The following is a 14,260-nucleotide window of genomic DNA, read 5'->3' as shown; positions in this document are numbered from 1 at the left end:
TCTTCCCTAAACAACCTTGATTGGTCGACATGGTGCATTTTTCCACCAACACGAACAGGCTGTTTTTTGTTTTGTTTTTTTATTTTTTGCTTGTAAGCAGAGAGTGCTTGCTAGCGCTGTCCTTAGACAGCAAACGTGATGAAACTATTGAGGAAAAGCGCAGCGTATATATTGTTTATCATGACTCTGGTTTTACGTGGCCTATCAACATAATTTAAAAACTGCTATATATGCTTTGTCATCTTGAAGTGGTCGTGTGATTGGCTTACTACGACTACTTTATTCTTCCTCAGTCAAACAGCAGCACTCATGTGATTGTTTTGCCCCCCTGAGCTCCAGTTGTTGTGCCAAAAAGTGACCGTGATTGCCCTCCGTGGGAGCGCGGCCATCTAGCTGTCTAAAGCTCATCTGTAGACAGCTACTTCCGTGCAACTGATATAAGGTGCGGTAAGCTGAAGACAGCTTCAACCGTCTGTTTGTTGAAAAATAGTAACGTGACTGCACCGCATTTTCTTGTTAGTGATGGTAACGGCGTTGTAACGATAGGAATAGTAATTAGTCAGATTACTCGTTACTGAAAAAAGTAACGCTATTATTCCCATCACTGCTCTTGAGAGTAAAAAGGCATTTTCTCCTCCAGAGTTTCTAGAGTATTTTCAAGACTCTGTACTTGTTTCTACTGTTTTGTGTGGAAACAAGTGTGGGTCAAAGTTGGCAGTGGATGCCATTACAGAGCTTGACCTCTGATTTAAAAGCAAAGCTGGCGTGAGAACAGCTGCACAGGTGGTTTTGCATTAGTTACTGCCATAACTTCTGCCTTGAATGTACTCAGCATTCACAGCAGAAGTTGTTGAGATTTGAAATATATATTTTGAATGCGTATTTGCTGATTATATTGTGGTTACTCGTTACTGAAAAAGTAACGCCGTTATTCCATCACTAGCGAGTGTTGGTTGTGTGTATGCAAACTGAAGAAGCACTACATCCAGAATCTGTTTAGCAATACTGATAAGTATCTCCTAAGAACCACTCATGTGTGAGGAATGGGGATAGATAAAACGCCCATGTGGAGCCTTTTTCCGTTAAGTAGCTGGTTAATGTTGCATCACTGTGATCGATTTTCAATTCATTACAAGTTTGAGGAATTTGTGTCTCTGTCAGACCACAGAGGTTTTGGAGGTGAGTAAATGGAGTAACATCTTAGTGTATTGATGAAGGTTTATGTTGACATTGATTCTATATATAGTAAGCTCAGTGCATGCCTGTGCTACCTCCAAGAGCAGGGGTGTCAAACATTAGACCGGGGGGCCATAATCAGCTCGGCAAAGACTCCAATCTGGCCAGCTAGACAGCTTTGGATGGAAGACATAAATTTTAGACTTCTAACTGTAATTTTGATCAATTTTAAAGTTTTTCCTGCTGATACAGTTCTCTTCACAGCCATTCATGCTCCACCAAAGTAGTCGCGTAACAGATTTTACATATTTATCATGCAAGAAAAATGAGATGACTGGTGAAATTGCACTTTTTTATTTTATATTAAGATACCTATGGGATTAAATGTGCAACATCTTTACACTAACACTCATCCAGCCCACTAAAGAGCAAAGTGGCAAGAAAGTGCGGAGGAAGGACTTTTTCACCGAAAGAAGTTGACGGTGCTAGCAAGCTAAAGTTACACGGAGCTATGGAGATGGAGGCATTTGAAGCTAACATTCTCGCTGAGTTGAAAAAAGTCCAGGATAATTTGAAAAGAGAAATAGCGGAAAAGACTGGACTTGTGAAAACAGAAATGTCGGAGTTTAGGAAAGAAGTGGAGCAACGGCTCGACGAAATTGTCATGGACTTAAAAGAGGTAACAAATAGGAGGAGGTCGAACAGAGAGTAACCGAGGTGGAGGAGGTCACAGTCGACCTTAAAGACGTGCTCGGCCATACTCTCCAGTTACAAGAGGCTCTCCAGACACGTCTGTCCGACCTGGAAGCCCGCTCTCGCAGGAATAACATACGTGTTCACGGGATACCAGAGGATGAAGAAGGGGACAACATGCTCGAATTCATGGAGAATTTTATAAAGAAGGAACTGTCCCTCTCCGACACCAATTACGACAGAAACATAAAATTCCTAGAAGAGGAGGACACGGGCTTGGTTAAACTCTTCTTTGACTCTTGTAAGGAAAATGCGCCAAAGGAACAGATATCCAGATTATACAAATGTTTACAAACATGTAGGAATAAACGTACATCAAGGCTAGACGGTGTTAAGGTTCAAAATATTGGGGATGGAGACAAGAGAAAAACCACAATAACAACACTGGTCCGGCCGGGTTGAGTCAAACGATGATTTTAATGAACACACGCGTGGGAGATGGACACTGATGCAGACAGCCTCAAAATCTCAAAATGGTGGAGCATTGCTCAAACTTTTATAGCCTCTGGTGCCTCCACCTTATCATACAAAGCCTAAACATTCATATGCTTTCTCTCACACAGCGCCTAAGCTACGACCTTGGCTCCCTGTTTATCTGCTCCTGCTGAAATGGGGCAGAAAACTCCAGCACACTCTGTTCTCTTCTACTCAGACAAATTAGATTTCTTATAACTCAGCAGTATAATGCATCATAAAACAATATCATTCATTCACAACAAGTCAGCAGTTTAATGTAATGCAAATCAGTTTAACTAATGCAATAGTTATCAGCTTCTTCTAATTCAGGAGAATAATGCAAACTAAAACTACATAATAATTCACAATCTTTAATTAGGGGTATAACATGGCATAAAATAATATTATAATCTAACAACGGGAAAAAGAGGTTGAAATAATAATACATGACGACAACTGGTTTAATATATGTAAGGCTGTGGTAATGCCCTCGAGCTCAGGTCTATGGAGGGAGTTTGCATGGAAAAACAGTGCGTTTTTTTTGTCACGCCTAATGCTAAGTGTAAACAAAGTAAAGACCCTAACAAGGCTCAGTGTTGGAGGAACTGTGGATGTATATCTGCAGGACATTTTCATATTTTTTGGGAATGCGCTAAGATTGTCCCCTACTGGCTAGTAGTGATTACAGAAATCAATACTATGATGGGCTTGAACTTGGCCCTTGATTTCACTGTGTTTTATCTATGTGATTTGCCCCAAGGACTGAGGAAGTCGGACAAATATATTTTATTAATACTATTGGCTGGTTCAAAGAAAGCCATAACTCGCAAATTGCTAAATGTGGATCCACCGTCATTTTTGGACTGGATAGGCATCATCAAGGAAATTTACACAATGGAGAGACTGACTTTTTCACTAAGACTTCCTGCTGTTAAATTTGAGAAGTACTGGAAAAAATGGGACCTTTACTTGAATGGAAAAATATTATAAATTCTGGTACCATGTGTCATTGCTGTAATTCACCTATTTGATTTGATTGTACCATAAATGGATGTCTTTCTTTTTTTTAAATATATGCGTCTTTGCTAGCCTAGATGCTCTGTACTTGTTAAGGGTCTGAATGTTTTGTAAAAAAAAATACAAAACTACCAATAAAAATAGAGTGTTAAAAAAAGTTGGCTGCATGTGGCCCATCCCTGTCTTTGACTCTGATTTTGACGGAATTCCCCAGGTGAACTTTGTTCAGGGACGAACCTTCATAGCTAGCACTCTGATCAAATACCACTCTTAACTGACGGGGGGTTTATGCTCAGAAAGATGGAAAATACCAGTGGTCCTTATTTCCCTTAAGTGGAAGAGCCCTTTGTGTCAGAGTTCTTATCCAACATTTTCCCGAGAGATCAATGCAAGACAGGAGTGCAGTTTAGAGGCAGTGTAAGGTCATTGAGAGCTCCTTAATTACAATTTTGATGGGACACAGATTAAAAACTATGCATGGCCACTGTGCAGCACGTGTTTTCAAAACACTGACATTTGGCAGCTTATGGGCTGTCCCCAGGCAGGCGTCACCCATGGTGACCCATCCTAGATCTAGCCATTGTGCAGAAGGCGCACTGCAAGAGCCATTGATTTGTTCCCTCACCTTGTCAACCCACAGGATATCTCTACCCAAGAGCAGGAGGAAGGAGCATCTGGCTCTTTAAGGGGGAATTTTATCTGCAACTTGCTGTAAGTGTCGGTGATGTTGTGCCATTACAAGGGATGGGCTCTCTTTCCTGTCGTCAGGGATCACATCACGTTCAATCAAATTTGGAAGTGAAGCTTGATTTTACCATCCACAGACTGTCTAGCAAGATTTCTTCCCATAATTTTCATTACCCCAGAGCAGGTCTTGAGTGTGTATTGAAAAGGTCAAAAACACTAATTTTCAAGAGACTCATTGCTCTCTTTATTGCCTTTGTTTCCTTTGAGCTGGAATGTAGACTTTATTCATTACCACCAGCTATGTGCATTTGCATGAAACTGGATTTTATACATTATAATTTTTGGTTAGGTTTTTTCCACTTCTACAGTTCATACATTTGATCGCCAGTCAGCAGTCTTTGATTATATGTTAATACACAACAAATGCTACAAAACTAATTTGCATGCTTCAATAAGTTTTCATTAGGTTCCTTAGTTTTGCTCTCTTACAAAGATGAAAGATGTTCCTCCTTACAATTGGATCTTACTGAAACTGACTTCTCCTGCAAACCGAGGAAGCTTCTCCATAAGGGGATGTACTCCTCTAGCGTCCAAATATAACAGTCCCGGAAGATAGTCACCAGCTTTTGCAGACTATCTCTAGAAGAATGCCACAAAACTCTTTTACTTCAAGTTGTCTTTGTTGCTGAGTTTAGGGAAATTTTCAAACTTTTTCAGCAGTGAATGTTACGCCACTTTTGATATCCCCACAACATTCTTGGAGTCTTTGCCAGCTTGGGTTAAGTTGTACTTAACCTGCAGCCTACAGATACTCATGAGCATTAACGTTGTGGTCATCAGCATGCAGAACAAATTCTCCTTGCATGCTGTTCAGACTTTACATTCGGCCATGTCATCATTAAATACATTTTCTTGAGGTGAGAAGCTGCAATCTTTACTTGCATATGACTAATAATTTTCTGTCCAGTCTGCACTCAGCCATTCACTCCATATGAGGTGTTTTTTGAAGTCTTATATACCTTGAGGTTCAGATGACACGTCTAAATGAGAATAAAATTGTGGCTGTGATAATCCAGAGGGATTCATTCCACTTCTGCCTTAGCTCGTGCCTTGATTGCTGAGGAACTGGCTGATGAAGCCTTGACTGCCTGGATGAATGGCCTGTGCATTAGCCCCTTGACTGTCCCTCCTTTCCATCCCGGTGCTGGGAAGCTAGCTATTACTGTTTGCCTTCTTGGTACCAAAGAAATTGAGTGAGATTGTTTGGAGTGGTTGACTTGAATGGCAAATGGGTTGTTAAAAATATTAACTCAGTTTAAATTTGATGACAGCAACACATCATAAAAAAGACAGAAAAGCCTGGAAAAGTAAGTGACACTAAAAGGAAGTAGCTTAGGGAAAATTTTGTAACCAATTAACAAATAACTGGCAACAGATGTATAAACATTAGAGATCTTCTTAGAGAGGCAGAGTTTCTCAGAGGTGAAGATGGTCAAAGGTTCCCCAATCTGCAAAAAAAGGTGTAAAAACTGTGAAGCCTTATGAATATGTCATTACCTACAGTATACAAAATCATCAAAAGATCATAAAAATCAGGAGAAGTTTCTGTGTGCAAGAGATAAGGTTGAAAATCAATACTGGAGACAACACTGCATTAAAATTAGGCATGATTCTGTGTATACACTCACTGTACTTCTCATGCTGTAGTTTTTGGTCTTTCATGGGTTTTTTTCTCTCATTTCTGGTGAACTCCACTCTTGCTTCCTTCCCTGTTTTGGCTCACTTGTCGACAAATCAGCAATCAACCAACAGCATCATACACATCAAGCAGCAGCTGGGATTTTGCAGGACTGTACAGGAGAGGTTTGGGGGGTTGGAAACACTCTTCATAGGCAAATAGCACTGCAAACAGACATAACCGTAGTAGCATAAATTAAGTCAGTAAGACATGTTATCATTCAAACACATTTCCACACAATATAAAAAGACTACACACCCCACATGCTAGCCTTTAGCTTAGCCTTTATTTAGGTTATTGCTCTGGATCATCAGAACGGTTTCCACAGCTCTGTCTTTTACCCCATATCTATTCCTTTCCTGCTGGAAGGTCATCCCTCATTCATGTTGCTTTACCTAAACTTGTTGATGCCACAATGAAATGCTTACCAGGAAAATAAAAGAAGTAAAAATACCTCAGAGGTATGATGAGTAGTGATGGTAAATTTGATTCTTTTTACTGAATCGAGTGTTAATGAGTCACTCACCAAAGTGAATCGGGTGTTTTGAGTCATTTGATTCACTGAGTCAGTTGACCAGAGAGTGCAAAACTTTTACATTTTCACTCAAACTTAATTTGTTTCCCTTTTCATGTAAATCCCACTGCTAAGATGAAAGATTAAAAAAAAAACAAAAAAAAACTATTTTATAGAGAAAAAAGAGCAAAAACATTTCTAAAATTAAGCAATTTCCTATCAAAATTGCTTAATAAACATTTATTTTGTTTATTTGTATTTTATTAGTATTTTCCTTAAGTGTGTCTAATATATATTTTCTCATCTAAATGTCCACTGCGCTGTGAGCCAGGGGGCGGTAATGCGCCTTAACATTGGTTGCCAACCAAGAAGAAGAAGAAGCTATGAGCCAGGAGGCAGGGGGTGAGTGAGTGATTCGTTCGCTCGCTCTATGATTCAGCACAGGAGGGAGGGGGTGAGTGAGTGAGTGAGTTAGTGATTAGTTCGCTCTGTCTTTGATTCAGCACAGGAGGGAGGGGGTGAGTGAGTGAGTGAGTGAGTGAGTGAGTGATTAGTTCGCTCGGTCTTTGATTCAGCACAAGAGGGAGGGGGTGAGTGAGTGAGTGAGTGAGTGAGTGATTCGTTCGCTCGGTCTTTGATTCAGCACAGGAGGGAGGGGGTGAGTGAGTGAGTGAGTGAGTGATTAGTTCGCTCGGTCTTTGATTCAGCACAGGAGGGAGGGGGTTAGTGAGTCCTGAGTGATTCGTTCGCTCTTTGATTCAGCACAGGAGGGAGGGGGTTAGTGAGTGAGTGAGTGAGTGAGTGATTCGTTCGCTCGCTCTATGATTCAGCACAAGAGGGAGGGGGTGAGTGAGTGAGTGATTCGTTCGCTCTGTCTTTGATTCAGCACAGGAGGGAGGGGGTGAGTGAGTCCTGAGTGATTCGCTTATGCTTACGATTCAGCACAGGAAGCGAGGGGGTGAGTAGCTCAAATGTGTTGTTAGCATGTTAGCAGCGCGATGCTACTCTGAACCGAGGAGCTATTTTCTTGATGTGAGCTTCTACTCAGGGTTTTTTCTTCCAGTTCAGAGCAGAAATGCTTTTGTTACGAAACTGCCTGTTGTTTTCCCCCCCACAATTTTAATTATAAGCTAGATATATTTCTACTAATGGAATTAGTTTGCTAACAGCAACAGGGATGAGTCAGTGAGTCAGTTGGGCTTGTGAATCATGATTCACGAGTCAGTAAAGTGATTCTCGATTATTGAACGATTCGTTCACGAATCGAACATCACTAATGATGAGTGCTAAAACAATATCCAGGATGATTGAGCAGCTAAAATTCTGTATCAGCCAAAAGAGGGATAACAGTCCTCTCCTAAAAGTCCATCAGCTGGTCTCTTCAGTTTTTGGATTGTTGCTAAAAGAAGAGTGGATCTTAGACAGTGGTAAACACAAACAAACACTGCCGCAACTAAGTGGTATATTTTCTCAGTTTAAACACTTGATCTGTTTGCTATGTTCTATTGTCAATGAACTGTGGGTTTAAGAGATTTGCAAATCATTCAGTTTTAATTTACATTTTGCAGAGCATTACATATTTTTAGGATTGGGGTTGCACTTCCCGAGTTATTAAACTTCTTTTAGTAATTCATTAGTGTGGACTATCATTGGCTCAAGTATCTAGCCATATTTAATCATTCATCTGTTATTAATGTAACTTACACAATTTAAATTGTTTCCCTAACATATTGCTAGTAGTGATGCATTCCTTCATCTCACAAAATTTGTCAGGCGGATAATGCGTTATTTAGGAGGAGAAAAAAAACATTTGAATCAGAGAGAAGTCTGTGTCATCATCCCGTGCTACAATGAGAAAAAACAGAGTTTCTGTCTGACCTTTTTGAAATGTGTTTTTACTGGTAGCTGTCCAACAGCTCAATCACCACTCAAGGAAATAAACAGTTATTAAATAATTGCATTGATTTTGAGGTTCAATTAAATTCCCATTAAAAATATGAATATTGCTCTTCTTGTCTAAACTCTTGACTGGGGGATTTGCTCTAGTATAGCATTAATGTCATGATTTCCACACATTTTTATTGTTTTCTTTTTTCTTTTTCTTTTTTTTTTTGCACTTTGCTCACTAAAGTGATGTTTTAAAATGTCAGCAATGTGTAACTGCTGTCAGAGCGCAAGAGGCTGAGAGATACTTGTTCAGTCAAAGAAAAGTTACTCAGTCTTTTCTTCAGTAATATTACCTTACCACAGATTAGTTACAGTATGCGCCCCTTTGTGGCATTTTTTTTTTTTGCATTCCCATTTATCTATATCAATAGTTGGTATATAGATCCATTCCTATTATATAATACACGGTGTGTTTTGGGAAATTATTTAATAAAAGATAAAGGACAGATGACACTTTAGAAAAAGGTCAAACTCCAACAGTACACAGCCACATGGTTTTGAGCACAGCTACCCTACCTGTCTCAGTTGCACCTGTGTTTGTCGTGGTGCGACCAGTCCTCCACATCTGTCCTAACTTCTAGTTGTCTCTCTTCTTCCACCCTAACTGTCACTCTCCCTTCCTTACTTGAGTGGGTGTGTGTGCACCTGATAACTCTGCTGCTTACCTCACTCAGGAAATGGGTGAGGTCGCTTGGGATTCAGTCGCCACATTTGTTTTTCATCACTCTCTTCTTCAGTATTTAACCTAGACCTCTTTTTGTTATTCTTCACCAGACTGTTGTAGTACTCAGTCTATACCCCCAGGCTCTAAGCCTGCTCAGCGCAGAAAACCTGCAAACAGTGTCAACTGGTCAGTAAGCCAAATCAGTGGCAAAAACCAGTGGGAAAATAGAAAACCCACAGGGCCAAACCTTGGAATTCAAAAGAAATGTTGGAGCATATTCCAGCTGTCATAGGGCAAGAAACAGGTCACTAATCTGTTTCAGGGCTGACACATAAGAGACAGGCAACCATTCACACTCAAATTCAAGCCTGTGGGCAATTTGGATTCACCAATAAACCTAACATGTATAACTTTGGACTGTGGGAAGTCTGACGAACTGAAGCCTGGAGAAACTAAAAGCAGACACGGGGAGAAAAAACTGATATTGCAGGGTGTTTACATTACAATATAAAGCACCCTGAGGGGGCTGCTCTTGTGATTTGGAGCTATATAAATAAAACTGAATTGAATTTAATTGAACTAATTTAAAAAGTCATGCAAGAATGCCCCAGACTAGATTTAAACCTGGGATCTGGGACAATCATACTGCCCAGAATTTAGCTAGTGAAATTAAATAGCACGAAGGATGGATGGATGGATGGATCCTATCCCAGCTTAATGTTTTTCCTGGATAATGTGGCCTCTGTATATTTAGCTTACAGAGAGACTATTTGTGTTTGGTAATATTTGCTTAGCTGTTTGAAAATCACCAGGGAAAGTAACACTCACTCCGCTCCGTTTATTCTCTCAGGGATAAAGTTGCTCAGAGGCTGGAGTACTGCGGCCACGGCTTTTACATCGGCATGCATATCAGGAATGAGATGTAAAAAAGAAAGTGTAGAAGGCATTAAAATGACTGCAAGGTAATATTATTTTATAATGTGTGGAGCAAGTACATACCAAACATCAACAGCAAGCAAGGCCAGTCCCCATAAAAAATCCAATACCAATACAGTGCTTGCAAAGATTTTCTTTATATTCTGCTAGGAAATGTGAAATAGATGCAGCAATATACTGAAATGTGCAAACATAGGTGAAAATACAGTATATGAAGCAAAAATGGAGTTTGTACAGTTCTAATGAGCTTGAAAGTCATTATTAGGTATAAGCACCTTCATTCTTCAACACAGCCTGAACTATCTTACACAGCTTTCTTATAATTTCTTTAGGTAATCTTCTGGAAAAGTTCCCCAGAATTCTTGAAGGTCATTCAAAGCTCATCTTTGGATATTTCTGCCTTCTGTTCTGTTCAAGTTGATCCCACACTGCTTCAATAATGTTCAGGTCCGGGCTCTGGCGAGGTCAGCCTACGACTGATAGTGTTCCACTCTGGGTTCTTCTGCACACAGAGTGTGTTTGGGATTAGTGTCATTCTGAAAAATGAAGTCATTGCCAATTGTAACAGGGCAGCCCTTAGCGGCTGGAAACACAGTGAAACAGACCAAGGCAAGTGTAGTGGAACAAAGTATTTATTTGCTATATGGCTCTCCTTAAAACAATTAACTTGTCGAGCTTCTTCACAGCACAAAAATCCATCCTCTAATGACAACTGGCAGCCTTAAATATGTTCAGCTGTCACAGACTTAACCATTATTCCACTCTCAGGTAAATTCTTAAATCCCAACCTTCCACCACAGTATACAATATATCAATAAGAATAAATAAATACATCTTCACATTTACATATTAATAAATACTTCACACTTTAATGTTACACCAAACCCAATATTATAAAAACCCAGAAACCCAAGCACAAAAAGATTCACCACACTCTTTACCCATGGTCTCTCCCGGAACCTTTAAATGGTGTCTGGACCCCTGGGGAAACATTTGCCCAAACACCTTGAAGAGGACACAGGCAAGAAAGGTGAGTAATCATTAACTTACAAACACTTATTTGCAACACTTTTCCCTAGATTTCACACACACATTTGCATTAGTTTTCCTTATTGGTAAACCTTAATCACAATCTCAATCACCATTCTTCTCTCCTGACAGACAACCACCACATTCCTTGATGAGGAGCAGCTGTGCAGGATCTGAAACAAGGCCACCAACTGATTTTAAAATTCCCAATAAATAGTCAATAAATATTTAAACTTCTTGTGTGCAAATCCATGCTTAAAGTGCAATGCTACATAAAGTGCTTGATAAGGTGCTTTTAATAAAGTGAAAGGTGTGCTCTAAAGTGCTATACAGACAATACAATATAAATAAATGCAGTAAGGGAGTCCTCTTCCTTACACCAATCAAGCATTACACAAAAAGTATTGTGTGGCGGATCAAAATCAAATCTCTTCTGAATTTGGCAAGGTCTACAACACTGGCTTTGAGCTGAGATGCAGCCCGAAACCATAACAGAACCACCACTATGTTTTACAGATTGCTGTACACTCTCAGTGCTAAAACTCTCTCTTTCAGTTAATAGCTATTTGAGAATCACCCTGTTCATGTAAAGGCATACTGTTTTTATGCCTTTCAAAGTTCCCACTGTGCAGTTGTATAGCTTGCAACAGGTCAGCCTTGACTCCCTGCTTCCCTTTCTTAAAAATGGCTTCTTGATTCTGTCTCTGAGAACATTTCTGATGAGGCTCCAGTGTACAGGAGCAACAGAGTCTCTCAGGTTCTGTGTCAGGCCCTATTTCTTAAAGACATAATTTTCAGATACTGTTCATCTGTTATAGATTTCTAAAGCCTGGCACATCTTTTGCCCTCCACTTGTGCAGTTTTCTAAAATGTTTGAAGGATGCACTGGACGACATGCGAAGATGTGCCAAGTTTTCAGCTAGTAGCTCTTTTGGAATCATCTTGTTGGTGCAAAAATATAATTTTATGCCTGTCATACTTTGTTCAACAAAAGCAATAGAAAAAGCAGGCTGCTTGGAAAAAACACCTACAGATACAATTTAATATTGCTTCTATGTGCTTGTTTTATGCTTGAGCATAAGTCTAACACCTTGGATGTCACAAACAAGGATGCGGTGGACTCAAAAGCAGACTCAATTGCTCGAACTATGTATAATTTATTAGAAGGAACAAAAACGTGAACAGAACTGGGTTTAACAGAAACCATTCGCAGAAACTAAGGGAAATCCGTGGGCGGGGAAACAGGCGTAGAGCACAGGGAGAACTCGAACGGGAACTTTCTGTAAACACAGGAGAAGGGTGTTACTGAGTGACAAACGAGTAAGGGACAGAGGTATGGAGTGCCAGTGGATAGTCTTGGGCTTACTTGGAGACCCTGGTTATTAAGCGGGGGAAAAGGCTGCCATGGGAGCATTCCAGAGAGGATCGAGAGTGGGGACAGTCCGGTCCAGATTCCAAGGAGGTGGAGAGTATGGACTGAAGGGCAGGCTGAGGAGAAGTTGTGTATGTGGTCCTTGGGTTCCGAGCAGACGGAAAAACAGGATGGAGACGGAACCAGCACTACTGGTGAGTGCGACGGGTGATGAATCACAGATGGTAGCAGGACGAACTGGCGAGGAGTGGCAGGCAGTGCTGGCTTAAAAACCCTCTAGGTGGAGCCCCGGAGATTGAAAACAGGTGATGAGCTGGCCAACTCCACCCCAAAGGACGGATGACAGGAACCTGGACCATGCCCGACCAGACACTCCCACAGCATATGACATTGGAAGCAGAATATAAAGAAATGAGGGGTGGATCGTGAATTTTACACTTTAATATACGTGATTTTAAAAGCCATAACAACCAAAGCAAAAAAATCTACAATCAAAGCTTTCTTCTTTATCAGCCAGCCTTGGCAACAGGCGGTGGGAGAGCGTGTGTGTGAGAGCTAGGTTAACTATCTGCGTTAGTAATCTAACTTCAATGGTGGAGAGCCAAGCCTGAGCCAGCCACCGCTTAAGATACACCCACTCGTGCTGTGCCACAACCAAGCTACTACATAATGCATGACACTCTATGGATCAGAGGGAATAAAAGAAGAAGAAGAAAAAACATAAATTGCAAATTTAAATACTGCGAAGTCAAACTCACTGCTTAAATTGAAGAACTTTTTAATAGAGTTCTGTCAGCAGGCCTTAATATAAAATTCAACTGCAAGATTTGGAAAAAGTGTTGATGAAGATTTTAATCATCTATGTTTTTAATCTGTGTTCTTACTGCATCTTAGTAACAGGTTACGAATATTAAGCATGATGCCACTGGAGTGGAAGCAGATTGTAGTAGCACTAATTAAACAGCTGCAAAAACAACTTGTAAAAGTAGGTTAAAACCTTCGAAGAGGTTCAAAGTAAACATCTATAATGCAATATATATATATATATATAATGTTTCAACTTAAGTTGTATGATAAAATAAAAATACTACAATGGAGTTTGATATGCAAGAAAGTATGATGTTGAAAGCAAATTGTTAAGTTACTGAGCTTTTTCATTCTCTTTACCTCCTCTACGTCTTCTTCCATCTGGATCTTTTGTGCTTATGAAGCACTCTATTAGGATTCAACTGGAATTACTGATCGTTATTCAGGTCCATTGGTCCATTTGATCAACCTTTGTTGTTATTATTTATTTTATTTTATTTTCAGTTGTTACAGACGGGACAGGCATGACTGAGGGATAGGAAAGGGAGAAAGAAAGATGAAGGAAAAGGAAAAACAGAAGGGAAGAGGGACAGTGAGAAAGGGCACTTAAAAAGAGAAAGAAGAGAAAAAAAATCTCCTGGATCACCTGTTGAGAGAAAAAGAAGAGAAAACAAGCCAAAAAAACAGAGCAACATACTAAACACAACACCATCACGTTAATCTAGCTAAGTGTAAACAGCAGTAAATACTAAATATTGAATGTTGTTGTGTAGCAAGCAGGACTGACAGCGCATAATATGCTTGGAAATAGCAGCCAATAGAGGTGTAGTTTATGTCTATGAACAGTGAACACCGTGTGCACACCTGTGTGGATCAGCGCGCTTGTATTCAAAAGGTTTCCCCATGTAATGGTCCGCTAGAGGATGTAGAGAGCCATAGCCCCGTTCCCCAGGGCATGAAGCAGGCATGGAGGAGATCCAGGCTCCAGACATCCAGAGGCCCCAGAGTGCGAGAGCCCAAGGAGGACCACCGGAGGGGCATCTGTGCAACCCTCCTGGGAAGAGCTGATGAAGGGTCACCCAGTAGCCACGGAGCAGAAGCTAGAGGGGGCTGTAGTGGCGTGCCCGCCGGCTCTGCCAGCAGCCAGCTGTGCCAGAGGGAACC

General features: G+C 40.5%; 1 long non-coding RNA gene across 1 annotated transcript; it reads right to left on the bottom strand.

The window, feature by feature from the left end:
* Positions 1–12,058: 12,058 nt before the first annotated feature.
* LOC113036931 (uncharacterized) lies at positions 12,059–12,424 on the bottom strand. The gene is made up of 2 exons (XR_003274522.2): positions 12,284–12,424; positions 12,059–12,197 (listed from the first exon to the last, which is right to left on the bottom strand). It is a non-coding gene; the product is annotated as an uncharacterized LOC113036931 (long non-coding RNA).
* Between the last annotated feature and the right edge of the window lie 1,836 nt (positions 12,425–14,260).

Source organism: Astatotilapia calliptera, chromosome 14, assembly GCF_964374335.1.
Source record: "Astatotilapia calliptera chromosome 14, fAstCal68.1, whole genome shotgun sequence".
NCBI lineage: Eukaryota > Metazoa > Chordata > Actinopteri > Cichliformes > Cichlidae > Astatotilapia > Astatotilapia calliptera.
Note: the sequence above shows the minus strand (reverse complement) of the source record. Positions and strands in the feature narration are given on the sequence as shown.